This window comes from Grammomys surdaster, unplaced genomic scaffold (genome assembly GCF_004785775.1).
Source record: "Grammomys surdaster isolate TR1022 unplaced genomic scaffold, NIH_TR_1.0 138, whole genome shotgun sequence".
Classification (NCBI taxonomy): domain Eukaryota; kingdom Metazoa; phylum Chordata; class Mammalia; order Rodentia; family Muridae; genus Grammomys; species Grammomys surdaster.
Genome location: NW_021604596.1, coordinates 1,201,745 through 1,215,552, shown reverse-complemented (window position 1 = coordinate 1,215,552; position 13,808 = coordinate 1,201,745). Strand labels below are relative to the sequence as shown.

The following is a 13,808-nucleotide window of genomic DNA, read 5'->3' as shown; positions in this document are numbered from 1 at the left end:
AAAGAAAGAAAGAAAGAAAGAAAGAAAGAAAGAAAGAAAGAAAGAAAGAAAGAAAGGAAGGAAGAAAGAGAAAGAAAGAAGGGAAGGAAGGAAGGAAGGAAGGAAGGAAGAAAAGAGAAGAAGAGAAAAGAAAAGAAGAGAAGAGAAAAGAAAAGAAAAGAAAAGAAAAGAAAAGAAAAGAAAAGAAAAGAAAAGAAAGGTAGAAAGGATTATTATAGCACCTGATGAATGGTATACCAGATAGTTCTCTGGTTTCCATATGAATTTCCATCCAAGTGTATGAGCAGCCTTATGCATGGGCAATACCCAGACAGACACACATGCAAATATAAACTCACAAATTAGAGTTTTATTGGGAAAAAAAAGGAAATACAACTGTACCAAAAAAAGAAGCATTGCAGGGAACAGTAGCATATCCCTATAATCTCAGCAATCAAAGCTAAGAGACAGGAAGATTAGTAGTTCCATGCAAGCCTCAGCTACTTATTGAGTTCAAGACTAGCCTAGACTACTATGCCTCTAAAATGGAATACACACACACACACACACACACACACACACGGTAAATTTAGTGTGATCTACATCTACCTATATAAAACATAAACAATATATCAATATGTGACCACATTTCAGAAAATCAGCAAGCCATAGAAAAATAAATTCATATTTTGAAGAACAAAATAAAGGAGGAGAGAGTGACAAGCTCAGGGAAGAAAAGAAAACCATGAAGCATAACATTACAGAAATGCAAAACTTAGAAGCCGCTGCACAACAGACACCAATAACAAAGAATAAACAGAAATAATTCCACATGCATATATTACATAAAGATCAAATCAGGATAAGCACACAACATGATTGAATTGGTAGTAGAACTCTTTCTCTTACGAAAACATTTACAAAAATGGATTCTCCACCGAGTTGAATGAAACATTTAAGGAATAATAACAATTCTTCTTAAATTATTCTATGTTTGGGAGACACGGTTATTGCATATTTACCTTATGAGACCGGATTATTCAAACTAGAAACCAAGATATAGTTACAACACTAGCAGGAAAAGGAAGCCACACTTCAATAACATAAAGAAATAAAGATGTAAGGTTATGAAATGAAGTACTAGATGTTGATTCTACCAGAATGCTAACATCACTTATATAGTCAAGTACAATTCATGTCAGGAAAGCAAGGGTGGATTCATACTTACCAATGTATATAATGTATTATATCCTCAGAAGGACTGGTCAATATATCACTAGAATATGTGTAGAAAATATATTAATAGAATTCCATGTCCTTTCTTAATAAAAATACTAACTAAAGATGGTATACATAGAACATAGGTCATGACAATAATTACTGTTGTGTGATATTTATCAGAAAAGTCTGCTTTATGGTTACTGTAGTTCTGTTTCTGGCCTACTCTGGTTTGAAATCCCAGTGTAGCTTCAAGCTTTTCTCAGGGTGAACTGTTGTTTTCGTTATGTTTTGGTTTTTGTTGATTGGTTGGTTATGTTGAGGATGGGGTGTTTGTTTTGTTTTGTTTTGTTTTAGTTTTTCCAATTTGGTGAAATGATTTCCCCATTCATTTATTTATTTATTCATTTTACATCCCAATAGCTGCCCCCCACCCTCATTTCATCTTTGCTGGTCACCTTCACACAGTCTTCCCCCAATCTTCCTTCCCCTTCTGCTCTGAAAGGGTAGAGAACTCCCATTTGTATTCCTCCACTCTGGCACATCAAGTCTCCACATGACAACTTGTATCCTCTCCTACTGAAGCTACATAATGCAGCCCAGTTAGCATAATAGGATCTACAAACAGGCAACACCTTTAGAGACAGATTCTGCTCTAGTTGTTAGAGAACCCACATGAAGACCTAGCTACTCATTTGCTACATATGTGGGTGGAAGCTAGGTCCAGCCCACTTATGTTCTTTTATTGGTGGTTTAGTCTCATAAAGCTTTCCCCCCACAAAGATCCAAGTTAATTGACTCTGTTGGTCTTCCTAAGGAGCTTCTATTCCCTCCAGGTGCCTCAATCCTTGCCCCAACTCATCCATAAAACTCCTAGAACTCCAATCAATGTTTGGCTGTGGGTCCCTGCATTTGTTTCAGTCAGCTGCTGGGTAGAGCCTCTCACAGGACAGTTATGTTAGGATAACAAAATGCTATTGCTAATGTCAGAGATTGGCTCTGGCCCATGTAGTGGGTCCCAAGTTCTGTCGGTTATTGCTTGGCCATTCCCTCAGTCTCTGCTCCATCTTTGTTCCTGCATTTCTCGTAGACAGGACAAATTTGGGGTTGAAGGTTTTGTGGATGGATTGGTATTCTTCCAATGGAGGTCCTGTCTGGCTACAAGAGGTAATCACTTCAGGTTCTAGGAGTCCCATAGACTCCTGAGAGCCTCCTTCATCTCAGGACCTAGAGACCCCCCCCACCCCGCCCGTCCCCTTTCCACCCTGCTGCCCATTGATTTCCATTTAGTCTCCTGGCCTCTGGCCTCTCCCTTGTCTCTAGACACACCTCATCCTAAAGCCTCATTCCTCTTCCCATGGGGTGAACTTTTAACCACCAAACACATACTTCAGTGAACTCTATCCTCGAGTCCCTTATTGTGCCTTAGAGTATAATTTCCACAGTTTTCTCTATTTTCCAAGAGTCAGAATCTGTCTTAAGGAGTTTTCCAGAAAGCCTCAGTTTTGCAACCCCAATTTTTGCAATGGAAACCCTCTTGTCTCTGATAACTGGAGGATCCAGCTGCAGGAAATACTTAGCATTGTAAACTATGTATTCCTATCTCAAAATATAAACTTCCACATGTTTTTCCAAAATCTGACACTTAACATGGGCATCAGTGATAAGAGGTGAAAATGAATATTGATTGATAATCTGTTGTCACAGTAGCCAATATGGTCCCTGTCTCTGTGGACCTACTTATAACTTTAAATTTCATAACATTTCTTTTTTCTATTATCTGGGACTGACTAGGTGACAAGGGAAATCTTTTTAGAGGCTGTCTTTAATCCTTTAAGAAGGACCTAGTGAAAATTGCTTAATATTTTCTTCGTCAATATTGAACAGAGGGAAAATTCATTCTGTCTAGGTTGCATTGTCTGGCACTGATTCCTTTGCTCGGTCCAGGGGCAGTCTTAATACTTTTCTTCAGAGAAAAGTGGGTTTTAGGGATCATTGGTTGAATATATAAATCCCGAAAGAGAATAGAGTGGAAACTTTTTCTTTTCCTTCAGGATCAGCCCGGTGGACCATTCTGCCTTCCCCTAGGCTGCTTAGACCAAAGAATGGCCACCTAGGGTGCTATTCCCCTCTGTGTGTGCATTACATTTAGATGTCAGGGGGCTCTGAAGGAAAGGCTCAGCTGCTTCTTGTCACACAGGTGCTATCCCGCTGTGAGCAGGAGGCAAGCAACAAAACAAGCAAGCCTTCCAGCTCTTCAAGTGAGACTGCTGGAGGGATTTTTTTTTACTCTCTCTAAATGACTTGGATAAGGCAAAAGGATTCAAGTATCCAGCCAGAGGGGCACAGAATTTTAGCTGGGGGTAGGTCTCACACCCGAGAAAGCCAGAGGTCAATACAGGGAAACAAAACTGATAGAAACATATAGGAAGACACTGACACTGTGTGGTTGCATGCACACACACACACACACACACACACACACACACACACACAACCTGGGGTGGCCAACACACATTCACATTTATACGCCTGAACAGACAGAAGGCATCCAGTGATGTCTTACACAGCTCCAAAACAGTGGATCAGCAACCAAACCAGTGATGTCTCATACAGCTCCCAAACACTGGATCAGCAGCCACACCGAGTTGCTCCCACAAACAGAAGGTGCTTTAAGCTTACTTATCTAAGCAGGTGACAGGAAACTGTTATTTGTTTTCCTTTGAGGTAGACCCCTCTGAAGCATTAAGCAGTGATTGATCAAATGGAGTCCTGGGGATCTGGAACATCTCAAACTGTATACTCCCTGGGAGTCTCCTGACCACTATACTTTTTTTTTTTTTTTTTTTTTTTTTACTCAATGGGCTCTGAGTAGTATATTGAGGTCTGCTTTTGGGACCTTAGTGGGGCCTCCTAATATAGTGTAGGGTATTCACCAGAAAATACTGTTCAGACATGGCTTTAAGCTAATAGAAAATATTTATTACCTGGTCAGCAACTACCCTGGGTAATCAAGATTCCAGTGTAGCTCTAAGGCTTTCTCAGGATGAGATTTTAATCATAAAACCATGCTCTGGGTTGACATACTAGTGCTGTCTGTGCGCTGAGTGTTACAATATGAATGATACTTTTACCATGGAGATGTGCTAAGATCTTGGTCCCTGTTACAAAGAATACATAAGCTCTTCCTGTAAGTGGCCAGAGGTGACCGTGAACATGGTTCGCTACTCTCTTGACCCAGAAAACTCCACAAAAGCATGCAAATCAAGAGGTTCAAACCTTCGTGTTCACCTTAAGAACACCCGAGAAACTGCCCAGACCATCAAGAGTATGATGCATATCCAGAAAACTACCAAGTATCTGAAGGATGTCACTTTAAAGAAGCAACGTGTGCCATTCCGTCGGTATAATGGTAGGTGTGCCCAGGTCAAACAGTGGGGCTGGATACAGGGATAGTAGCCAAAAATGAGTGCTGAAGTTTTGCTGCACATGCTTAAAAACACAGAAAGTAATGCTGAACTTAAGGTTTAGACATAAATTCTCTAGTCATTGAACATTTCCAGGTGAACAAGGCACTTAAGATGCGCCCACGAACCTACAGGGTTCATGGCCAGATTAACCCATACGTGAGATCTCACTGAGAAGGGACAGATTGTTAGAAACCTGGAAGAGGAGGTTCCATAGAAGAAAAAGATATCCCAGAAGAAACTGAAGAAACAAAAACTCATGACACGGGAATACATTCAGCATAAAATAAATGCAGATAAAGTAAAAAAAAAAATCCAAAAAAGAAAGCAAAAAACAAAAACAAAACAAACAAACCAACACAAAACAAAGACCACATAAAAGCTAAAAGTTAAACTGCAAAATATGCCAGAAAGATATTGCTTTCATACTGCACGAAGAAGTACAGGCAAGCACAAATACACACAAACACACACACATGCACTCACAATTGCAAATGGATCATAACATTGACGAACAGAACTAGTCACCAGTTACCTAGACCACAATTAAAGTTATTTTATTTATAATATTGCACAAAATTCTTAGAAGCAAATTTAACCAAAGAAATTAAGTATATAAAAAAAAAACTTATGAAATACTGACTAAGAAAAGATAAGCGATGGAATGAACGCCAATGTTCACAGTTAGAATAATAATGTCATTTGAATATCTACACTATTCCTAAAGTTCAAGAAATAATTGTAGTCCATAGGAAATTACCAATGTCCTTCACATAACTAGAAAACTGATACATTTACATAGAACAATATAATCTCAGATAACAATTTGAAAGCTACATAAATCAAAAATATTATAGAAGGAGAAAAATGCATTACTTAAGTTCAAACCATGCTACAAACATGTTTCATAAAAAACAGCTTGTTACTGGTATAAAAGCAGGCATAAAGAACAGGAAAATTGTAGACTACCAGAAGTAAACTCACATCTACAACTCATAGATATTCACAAAGGTGCCAAGGGCATACATTTGAGAAAGGACAACTTCCAACTTCTAAAAAAAAAAAAAAGTAGAACTGAAAACTTACCTTCATGAAGGACAATTAGAGTCTTTTGTCACTTATACAAGTTAACTCAAAATAGATGTAAATTTTAAATGTCACACCTGAAATTGCTAAGCTCTTTGAAGAAAATATTTCAGCACATTGGAATAGGAAAGGCTCCTTTACAGAAAATCTTAAAATATTGAAACAAAAGACAATAGAAAACCAACTGTAGTGATTCTGTACAGCAACAGAACAAAGCCCTAGTTTGTGTGTATGTGTGTGTGTGTGTGTGTGCACGTGTGTATATGTCTATACATCTACATATATAGACACATATATACAAACACACACACACATATACATATATACATATATATGTATAAGTCGGATGAATCAGGTAAAGAGCTTAATTCATTTAATTTGTAAAGCATTCTAAAAACTTAATAAAATATAAAATAACTGATTAAAGAATAAGCAGTACACTTAGATAAACATTTCTCAAAAGCAGACTTATGAATGGACCACAGGCACATGAAAAAGTTTTCTCCTTAACTAGTACAACTGATATGCAAAGAAACACAAATCAAAACCTGAAATATCTCTTTATCCCTGTAAAAATGGTAATAATCAACAAAACAAGAAAAAAGCTGGTGAGAGTGGAGAGGAAGGTGAGCTGGTGCTCAGGTGGTATGGTATGAATGATCACAACTATTAGTGAACCAGACACAGACTTCTTAAGAGACAAAATGGGGAGGTACCACATGGCTCAGAAAATCCAATACCCGAAGAGAATTTTTCCAAAGGAAAAGATTATAGGTTATGTCTATACTACCATATTTAATGTAATGCTATATACAAAAAGTATAATTGACTAATGTATTATCAAATGATTAAGAATATATGGTAGGAGCAGCCCAGATCAGACCCATGTTTTAGGTTTCTCTCTACCTTAGACAGAAAAGTTTCTTTTGCAATATGCTTCGACATGCCTCTGTCAGTCCAGAGATGCAGACCTGACCAAATTGCTGAGAATAAGAGTCTGAATGCTCACTCTTAGAAAGAACTCTTTGTATATCTTCTCCATTCTTCAAAACACCTCAGTGAACATCTTCTAAGAGAAGGCAAAAGGAATATGAGAGCCAGAAGTGGGAGAGTGGTGCTATAAAATGCTGTCTTCTGGACCCGAAATGGCTATTTCACTAATGAAATCCCAGCAGCTGTGATTGCACACACAAGACCTACATCAGTTCTCCCTAGCTAAAATTCTACCAGAGATGAGAAAAAATGTTCTGTTAGTCCCATCCCATAAGCATTCTTAGCCCATGACAGCTGCTCGGGAAAGGAAAATTATTCTTTAAGGATATATGCTGCATCAACACTGCAGAGGATGGCCCACTAACTGTACTTAATAGGTTATCAAAAAGTGAAAGAAATAAAGAGCTAAAGAGAAAAGGTAAAGAAGGAAGAAGACATGATATTAAAAGAAGTACTAGGGGACATGAAGAGTGTATATGCTCATACTTCCTTGTATACATGTAGGGATCCCCAGGGGGCACCCTCTCAGAGGAAAATGGGAAGAGCGATGGCAGATGGGGAAAGGGACTCTATTAGGGAGAAACTGGGAGTAGGGGCAGGGTTTGGAATGTAAATAAATAACACAAAGAAAACATGGTAAGTCTCAATGAAATCATATTAAAATCCTATCTTTTGTGATGCTGTGGATGAAGCTAGTAATGGCTGTTAGCAAAATAGGCCAGGCACAGTAAGATGAATGCAACATGTTCATAGAAATTTATGCCTTTGAAATGAGAATTGTAGTGGGGGGGAAAGTGGGTGGATTTGATTAGATCTGTGTATACCATGTTATGGTTAATTATAAGTAAGTAGCTATGATATGAAATCACACCGTAGACTTCATTGTTTTAAAAATGCTGAAAAAAACTCCAATGTATAAATTTATCAAAAAGGATAGCCAAAATAACAATAATAATTTTCCAATATTCTCTCTCTCTCTCTCTCTCTCTCTCTCTCTCTCTCTCTCTCTCTCTCAATGTGTGTGTGTGTGTGTGTGTGTGTGTGTGTGTGTGTGCACAAATAATAACCAAAGATCTTCCATGCCTAAGGAAAAACAAAAAAAAATAGGTCAATAATATCAAACACATAGAAAGAATTCTGTATAAATGGATAGAATAAACATTTGTATAACTGGAATTTAACAAAAGGCTTACAGCCTCATGGAAAATTATTATCAAAGAAAATGCTAAACTTTATTTTGAGCATTGAGCTTCTGGCATTTTAACCTGACATATTCTCCTTCATCGCCAACCTCACTGTAGCCTTGGAAACCAACATAAGGGAAACCAACCAAATAAAGGCCTGCAGAGCAGCGAGAAGGGAGCCCAGACCACTCTATAGCTTCTTTCTCAGGAAACTGCAATTTCCTGAAATGTTTATAGTTTCCTCACAAGGCACCAGTCAAAAGGTCATTGTCTTTTGATCTGACGAGGAGCTTAGTAACTACAGAAAGCTTTTTGACCCAGAAATAATTTTTTTTTCAAAAACAATTAGTAGAAGATTTTATTTTTGCTATTTCCTGTAGCAAAATTGAATTGGAGCAAATAATACATCAACCAAACAAACAAAAGCAAATTATAGACTTGTAAGGAACTTAAGAAAATGGGATGCTTTTAACATTGTTCTTAGATGTTCGTTCGTTGGACTTAGCGCCTACAAGTCTTTTCATGCCCTGGGCTCTCCTGTCTGTATAATATGTAGGAAAGAAGAGAAAGCCTAAAGATGTCACTTCTGACTTAGCTTCAGACACAGTGCAAGCAAAGGAAGAGAATTAGAGACGCTGTCAATTTCTATTTTCATTCTGTACTCAACTTATATGCAACATCCCCTGGGAAAAAATGGAAATATGTATTCAATCAGTATATGAACACTGAGCCAGCCAAACAGAGACATCCACAGCCACATACCTAAAAGACCCTCCCATAAACTAAACTGCAAATCATATATCATACATAGTATGACTACAGTACAATCATCAAGTCCAAGATCACTGCCTTATACAGCTCAACACACAAAACTCAGTCTGTAGTGGGCTTATACATACAACAATGCCTAATTTTAAAATGAAAACAGAGTAAACAATACATAATAAATAATGCTAGCTACTACATCTATTGCATAGTCAATAAGTGTAAAAAATGTATATTTGCTATGTACTCAAGAAGCTACAAGTGTTATGCTTTTACCAAAAAAATAAACAAATCCCATTTGTTAAGGAAGATAAATACATTTAACTTGATATAAGAATTTCATAAGATAGATGTATTAAAAACATTACAGGAGGAGAGAATCCCCACGACTTGGAGAAGAACGATGGGACACAGGAGCAACAGGAGATAACGCCAACCAGTCGTATCTGTAAAGAGAAGACACAACTTCCTTCTGTCCCACAACTCTGCCCAGGGCAGAACTGGCACTCCAGACTCCCTCCTACACACAGAGACAGCTTGACACTCAGGACCTCCAACACAACCAGGCTCACAGGAGAAACACACCTCTCCCAAAAATCTGGCCTAACTGGGACTCCCAAGAGGCCTAGTGGAGACAGGGCCTATCTCTCCTGCCCATCCAGAGACACAACTTCCTTCCAGTCCATAACATGACCCATGGCAGAACCTGCACTCCAGACCCCATGCCATACCCAGAGAGAGGTTGACTTCTCAGGAGCTCACAGAAGGGACAGGATACAGTCAGAGACAGCAAGGCCAGTTAACATGTAAGATAACGGGATGGCAAGGGACAAGTACAAGAAGCAACAGAAACCAATGCCACTTGGTACCATCAGAACACAGTTCTCCCACCACAGCAAGCCTTGCATACTCTAACATACCTGAAAAACAAACTCCAACCTAAAGTCCTGTCACTTGTAGATGATAGCAGACCTTAAGGAGGACATAAATAACTCTCTTAAAGTGATACAGGAGAGTACAAGTAAACATGTAGAAGTCCTTAAAGAGCAAGCACATGAATTTCTTTAAAAAATACAGAAAATACAATCAAATAGGTAAAGGAATTGAACAAAAGCATCCAAGATCTAAAAATGGAAATAGAAACAACAAAGAAATAACAAAAGGAGGCAACCCTGGAGATGGAAAACCTAGGAAAGAGATTGGGAGCTACAGATGCAAGTACAAACAACAGAATACAGAATACAAGAGACTGAAGACAGAATATCAGTCATAGAAGATACACAGTGTAAGTACCAAACATAAGGATAATAGGAATAGAAGAGATAGAAGATTCCCAATAAAAAGGGCCAGGAAATATCTTCAACAAAAATCATAGAAGAAAATTTCCCTAACCTAAAGAAAGAGAGTCATAAATGTACAAAAAGCCTACAGAACATCAAAAAGATTCACTCAGAAGGGAAATTTCTCCAATCACAAAAGAATCAAAACACTAAATGTACAGAAGAAAGAAAGAATATTAGTAGTGGTAAGGGGAAAAGGCAAAGTAACATATAAAGACACACCTATAGAAATTACATGAGACTTCTCAACAGAGTCTCTAAAAGACAGAAGATCTTGGACGGATGTCATAGAGACCCTAAAGGAATAAAAATTTCAACCCAGGCTACTAAACCTAGTAAAACTCTCAATCACCATAGATGGAAAAAACAAGATATTCCATGACAAAAGCAAATTTAAACAATATCTTTTCACTAATCCAGCCCTACAGAGGATAATAGAAGGAAAACTCCTACATAAAAAGGGAAACTGCACCCATGAAAAACCAAGAAATTAATCATCTTACCACAAACCCTAAAAAAGAGAACCACACAAACAATACCACTAGTAGGAACAAAAGTAACAGGAACCACCAATCACTGGTCTTTAATACCTCTAAACATAAATGGACTCAGTTCCCCAATAAAAAGACAGGCTAATGGACTGGATACATAAACAGGATCCAGCATTTTATTACGTACAGGAAACACACACCAATGACAAAGACAGGCACTACCTCAGAATAATAGGATTGAAAATTTTTTCCAAGCAAGTGGTACCAAGAAACAAGCAGTAGTAGCCATTTTTATATCCAATAAAATAGACTTTCAACCAAAAGTTATCAAAGAAGATGGGGAAGGACACTTATTACTTATCAAAGGAAAAATCCACCAAGATGAACTCTCAATTCTCAACACCTATGCCCAAAATGCAAGGGTACACACATTTGTAAATAAAACTTTACTAAAACTCAAAATGCACATTGAGCCTCACCCAATAATAGTGGGAGACTTCAACACCCCATTGTCACCAATGGACAGAATATGGAAACAGAAACTAAACAAAGACACAGTGGAACTAACAGAAGTTATAAACCAAATGGATTTAGTAGATATCTGCAGAATATTTTACCTTAAAATAAAGAAGATACCTTCTTCTCACCATCTCATGATACCTTCCCCCCAAATTGACCAAATAATCAGACACAAAACAAGCCTCAACAGATACAAGACGATTGAAATAATCCCATGCATTCTACCAGATCACCACGGACTAAGGCTGGTCTTCAATAACAACAAAAACAAGAAAAAGCTTACATATTCATGGAAACTGAATTATTTTCTACTCAACTATAACTTTGTCAGGGTAGAAATAAAGAAAGAAATCAAAGACTTTCTAGAACTTAGTGAAAATGAAGTTATAGCATACCCAAAGTTATAGAAGGCAATGTAAGCAATGCTAGGACGAAAATTCATAGCACTGAGTACCTTCAAAAAGAAATTGGAGAGATCCTACACTAGAAACTTAACATCACATCTGAACATTCAAGAACAAAAGAAGCAAATACACGCAAAGTGAGTAGACAGCAGGAAATAATGAAACTAAGAGCTGAAATCAACCATTTAGAAACAAAGAGAACCATACAAAGAACCAACAAAACTAAGAGCTGATTCTTTGAGAAATCAATAAGATAGATAAATTCTTAGCCAAACTAATATAGGATGCAGAGACAGTATCCAAATTAACAAAATCAGAAATTAAAAGGAAGGGATAACAAAAGAAACTGAGGAAATTAAAAAAAAATCATCAGATTTTACTACAAAAGCCTATACTCAACAAAACTAGAAAATCTAGATGAAATAGTTGATTTTCTAGACAGATACCAGAATCCAAAGTTAAATCAGTTCCAGATAAATTATCTAAATAACCCCTAAAGAAATAGAAGCAGCCATTAAAATTCTCCCAACCAAAAAAAAAAAAAAAAAAAAAAAAAAGCTCAGGGCCAGATAGTTTCAGATAGTTTCAGGCAGATTTCTATCAGATCTTCAAAGAAGATCTAATACTAATAGTTCTCAAACTTGTCCATAAAATAGAAACAGTAGGAACACTACCTAATTCATTATAAGAAGCCAAGTTATATTGATAGTTAAATCATACAAATACCCATCAAAAGAAGAGAACTTCAAACCATTTTTACTTATGAGTATCAGTGCAAAATTACATAATAAAAATCTCACAAACCAAATCCAGGACACAACAAAATGACAGTTCACCACGATCATGTAGGCTTCATCCCAAGGATGCAGAGACAGTTCAATATACCAAAATCCATCAATGTAATCCACAATATAAACAAACTCAAAGAAAAAAGTCACATGATCATCTCTTTAGATGCTGAAAAAGCCTTCGACAAAATACAACACCACTTCATGTTAAAAGTCCTGAAATGATTAGGAAATCAAGGCACACACTTAAACATAGTAAAACCAATATACAGCAAACCAACAGTCAACATCAAATTAAATTGTGAAAAACCTGAAACAATCCTACTAAAATCAGGTATAAGACAAGGCTGCTCATTCTCTTGCTATTTATTCAGTATAGTACAAGAAGTTCTAGCTAGAGTAATTAGAGAAAAGGGAGGTCAAAGTGATAAAAAAAAATGGCAATGAAAACGTCAAGGTATTACTATTTGCAGATGATGTGATACTATACATGAGCAACCCCAGAAATTCTCCCACAGAACTCTTACACCTGATCAACAACTTCAGCAAAGTCTGGATATAAAATGAACTCATAAAATAAGTTACCTTCATCTACACAAAGGATAAACCACATTCAAAATAGTCACAAATAATATAAAGTATCTTGAAAAAATTCTAACCAAGCAAGAGAAAGATCTATTATACAAGAACTTCAAGTTTCTGAAGAAAGAGATTGAAGACAACGTCAGAAGATGGAAAGTTCTCTCATGCTCATGGATCAGTAGAGTTAACATAGTAAAAATGGCCATCTTACCAAAATCAATTTACAGCTTCAATGCAATCCCCACCAAAATTTCAACTCAATTCTTCACAGAGATAGAAAGAGCAATTCTCAACTTCATCTGGAAAAAGAAAAATTCAGGATAGCAAAAACTATTCTCTATAATAAAAGAACTTTTGGGAGATATCACCATCCTTGACCTCAAATTGTATTAAAGGCAATAGTGATAAAAGATCGCATGGTATTGGTACAGAGACAGACAAGTAGATCAATGGAATAGAATTGACGACATAGTAATTAAGTATGATCGCTTGATCTTTGACAAAGAAGCTAAACAATACAGTTGAAAAACGACATAATTTTCAACAAATAGTGCTGGTCTAACTGGTGGTCTGCATGTAGATGAATGCAAATAGATACATTTTTATCTCCTGTTACAAAGCTCAAGTCCACGTGGATCAAGGACCTTCACATAAAACTCGTTATGCTGAATCGAATAGAAGAGAAAGTGGGAAAGAGCCTTGAACAAGTTGGCACAGGGGAATTTTTTTCTGAACAGAAGATCAGTGGCTCAGGTTATAAATTCAACAATTGACAAATGAGACCTCATGAAACTAAAAAGCTTCTATGAGGCAAAGGACACTGTCAATAAGACTAAATGGCAATGTGAAGATTGGGAAAACATCTTTACCAACCCTATGTCCTATAGAGAGCTAATATCCAAAATATACAAAAGAACTCAAGAAGTTAGACTCCAGAAAACCAAATAAACCAAATAAAAAATAACTTACAGAGTTAAATAAAGTATTCTCAA

General features: G+C 36.9%; 1 pseudogene; it reads left to right on the top strand.

Moving 5' to 3' along the window:
* Window positions 1-4,413: 4,413 nt before the first annotated feature.
* Window positions 4,414-9,144, top strand: LOC114617738 (annotated as a pseudogene).
* Window positions 9,145-13,808: the final 4,664 nt, after the last annotated feature.